Here is a 4,153-nt window from a genome sequence, read left to right as displayed (position 1 = left end):
ATAATTAAACTGTTGCTTGAAAACATTAACTTAATGTAAAAGGCATTATATAGAAACAAGGATCATATGAGACATATTGCAGAAAAAAGTAAAATATCAGGTATAGCTCCAAACACACAAAATATAAAGTATTGCATGAAATGTCAATGGGTTAAATTGTTTAAAAGATGGAGATTGACAGTCTGAATTTTCTTAAAAATTGATCTAAGAATATTTAGTACGCAGATTTCCTTTGTTCCCCTCTGAGATTGCAAATCTTATTTTTTTCTTTCCATCTTTTTTGGGGCTCTTACAACTCTTGTTATAAACCGTACATCAATTGTATCCGACAGATTAGTACATATATTCCACAGTTCTTTTCCAGACATTTACTTTCCATTGAACCCTTAGGATCAGTTTCTCCGTTTTTCACTTCCACCTCTCCATTCCCTAACCCCCTGTCCACCAACCCTTCTGACCCCCTGATAGATTGTAGATTATTTTCAAACCTCATTCCAACTGCCATCTCCCTTTCCCTCTGATTTCTGCTGTTCTTTCCTCTGAGTGCAGGTATGTAGTTATGTGCTTTTCATTGCAATCAGTGCCCCCTCTCTCCCCACTTCTTCTCCCCTTCCCCTACCCTTTTTGTATCTCTGTCCCATTCCTGTTCCTGCGTTCCATGTGTTGTGAGTTTTATCACTTGCCTAAACCTATGTACACACTCCTGTCTAGTCTAGATTGGGTTCCAGCACTGAGGTCATGAAAGCTGGGGGTGGGGAGGCCTCCAGGAAACAGGTATATTGTATAGTCCATCAGTGCTCTACTTCACCCTGATTGACTCACCCTCTCCTTGTGATCCCTCTGTGGGGGGATACTCCATTGTCCATAGATGGGCTTTGGGTCTCTGCTCCAGCCCACCTCAATGCTCACCAATGCAAAATAAAGCTCTTCAATTGACAAAGTATTAAAAATACAGCTGCCAGAACCTGCCTTCTCCAAGAAGAGTTAACGTTAAAGCCAAATATGTAGCAAAGCTTTCAGAAACAAAATTTGCTGTGTGGCATCACTCAATATTAGAAAAAACAGCAGAAAATACCCATTAATCATCATACTATGGAATGCACAATGTATAAATATAGGGAAAGTGTAAGTTGTAAAAAATTAAAAGGATTGCATAGAGATCAACATCCTAAGCATTAATGACCTACAAAGAGCTGATATTGGTCATGCTGAATCGGAAACTCATATGGTTTGCTCTAATGGAAAAGAAAAAACCTAAGAGAAATGTCAAAAGACCATTTCAAGTTCTATCAGAAGGATAATGCTGTCAGGGATCAAATAATATGGTATCCATATGCCTAGAAAGATGAAGAATTAAAAGGACTATTGTATCTATGCACCAACTACATGAAAAAGATATATAAACTGCATATTTTTACCAGTTCTTGTTGTCTAAAATTGATGAATTGTGCAATCAAGATACATTGATAATTACTGTTGACTGGAATGGGAAAATAAAGAAAATAAAATTCAGCTCAATCCCAATGTCATTGAAGCCACTCCAACTCATGGTTTCCCTATAGGACTAAAAAGAAGTTCCCCTTTGAGTTTCTCAGACTTTCAGTCTTGATAGATGCAGTCAGCCTCTTCTTTCTCCCAATGAGCTACTGGTGGAGTTGAACCACTGGCCTTCCAATGCATAACCACCTAAATCACCAGAGCCCTTTAAAAAGAGAATCAGCACTCACAAAATATGTTACAGGTGAGAGAAGCCATGCTGTATATTGCATTATAGAATTTTGTAAGACCAAAAGTTTATTCTTTTCAAACATGTTTTCAAGAACATAAAACAAACACCCTCCCCCAAAAAACCCTCACTGCCTTTGGGTTTATATGGGTCTATGACTCACAGTGACCCTGTAGGACAAGGTACAACTTCCCCTGTGAGCTTATGAAACTGTAACTCTTTAGACACAGAAATCCTCATCTTTCTCCTGTGGAGAGGCTGTTTCAAACTGCTGACCTTTGAGTTAGGAGCCCAACACATATCCACTACACCACCAGGGCTCCTTGTAACAATATAAAAGGTGACTACATCTGTGGAATGAGATAATGGAGAAGCTTAATACTATTAGCCAGAACAAAAAGGGATTCAATTACGGAATAGTCTATCATTTGTTCATGTGCAAGCTCATGTTGAAGCTGAAAAAATTAAAAGAAGACCATAAGAGACAAATTATGAAAGAGTATATTTCATCCGAATTTAAAGCTTCAACACATTGAACACTAAAACTGAAGACCAGGTAAGTAATGGGATGGCATTAAGAATAGCGTACAAGATGAAACTAAACGATCATTAAAAAGAGATGAAAGACAGAAAGCAAAGACCAAAAGGATGTGAGAAGAGACTCTGAAACTTGCTCTTAAATGTAGAATAGCTAAAGACAAAGGTAGGAAGAATGACATAAAAGAACAAAGCAGAAGATTTCAAACGGGAGCTCAAGAAGACAAGTGAAATATTTGAATGAAATACACAAAGACCTAGATTTAGGAAAGCAAAAAGTAAGAATATGGAAGGAAGTCCTCAAGCCAAAGAAACTTGAAGGGAAAAATTAAGCTTCCATTTGCAATATGAAAGGTTATATGGGCAAAATGAAGAACGATTCAATAAACTTCAAGAGAAGATGAAAGGAACAGAGAGAAACTAGACCTTTGGGAATTGATTGACATTCTTCATTTCAAGAGGTAGACTATGATTTAGAACTCATGATATTGAAGGAAGAAGTCCACGTGTCCCTCAACCATTAAAAAAGAAAAGGAAAAGTCTCCAGGACTGATGTAATACCCATTGAGACAGTCTTAATGATCAAAGCCTATGAAAGGATGATGGAAATGAACTCCCCCCAGCACTGCTTATGAGGGCAGCAAAACCCGCTTCACTGCTGATCGTGGTCCTTGTGCAGGAGCGCGTCATCAGATAAGAGTGAAAACGGGAGTGGTGGATCACGTGACTACAGCAAAGGGGCTAGCCTCTGAGAAATGCCACCAAAGATGCCTGGATTAGTGTATCCCTAGTGACAACTGAGAGTACGACATGGCCTATTTTCAGGTCATCTAAACTGGTGGTATTCCTAAAACAACACTGAAGATTCCATGACCGGGAAGAGGTGAATGAAGAACATCTGTGACAAACAGGCATTGAAGCTGATCTCCCTGGGATTGAGCCAGAACATTCCCAACAAGATGACCGGGGTGGAAATGGACAGCCCAAGGTCAGTGGTGGAAAACATGGACAGGAAAGAGCACGTGGGTTCATGGAGGCTGGGCTGAGTTATAATAGAAAAAAAAGGGGGGGAAATGAGTTTGCGTCCTGAGAATTACATAGTGAAAGCAGAGGAGATTAGATGTCCCCAGGTTTGGAGAGCTTCCAGTCAAGGAACACTTTGTTGTTTTCAGAAGCCATTGAATCAGTTCCAACCCATAGCGACCCTAAAGCGCAACAAAAAGAAACACTGCACGGTCCTGCACCAGCCTCACCATGGTTCCCCTGCCCGAGCCGACGGAGCCGCTGTTGCAGTCACTGTGCTAAAAGCCAACACAAGTTAACAGAAAAGCGAGGGAGGAAGATGTGATATTTTGAAAAGTTGGCATGTGGAATAGAACCTGTAGAATTTTAAGCTACGGATCAGTCCTGAGATCACTCATTGTTTTGTTTGTTACATTGTCAAACCAAAAAAATGTGTTTTTTTTAACCACTTAAACATGTATAAAGTAGAAAACCATTTTATGTAAAGGGTTCAAGTAAGCTGTTTTCAAAAATAATACTACAGCAAACATAGGAGATTCACTTTCTCACTCTCACTGCCATCAAGTGAATTCTGACTCACCCGGAAATGCACAATTGCAGGAATGAACATTTGGAAGTTGAACAAAAGCAATGGAATAATGCCTCATCTTGTTCAAGTTCATATGACTCAGAAGTGATTCATTTTCTGACTTCACCTGGTAAGCATTCAGTTAATATGTGTAGAAATATGGTAAAATAGTATTTAAACTTTTAAAGGAATATTATATAATTTGTTATATTCTGATGAAGTACATGCCTTACTTTAGCTCTTGAAAGCCCAAAAAAGAAAGTCCCTTTTCATCTATTGTTCACATTATTTCCATAAAA

The sequence above is a fragment of the Tenrec ecaudatus genome, chromosome 4, assembly GCF_050624435.1.
Source record: "Tenrec ecaudatus isolate mTenEca1 chromosome 4, mTenEca1.hap1, whole genome shotgun sequence".
Classification (NCBI taxonomy): domain Eukaryota; kingdom Metazoa; phylum Chordata; class Mammalia; order Afrosoricida; family Tenrecidae; genus Tenrec; species Tenrec ecaudatus.
The sequence above is the reverse complement of the archived record's forward strand: the minus strand, read 5'-3'. Positions refer to the sequence as shown.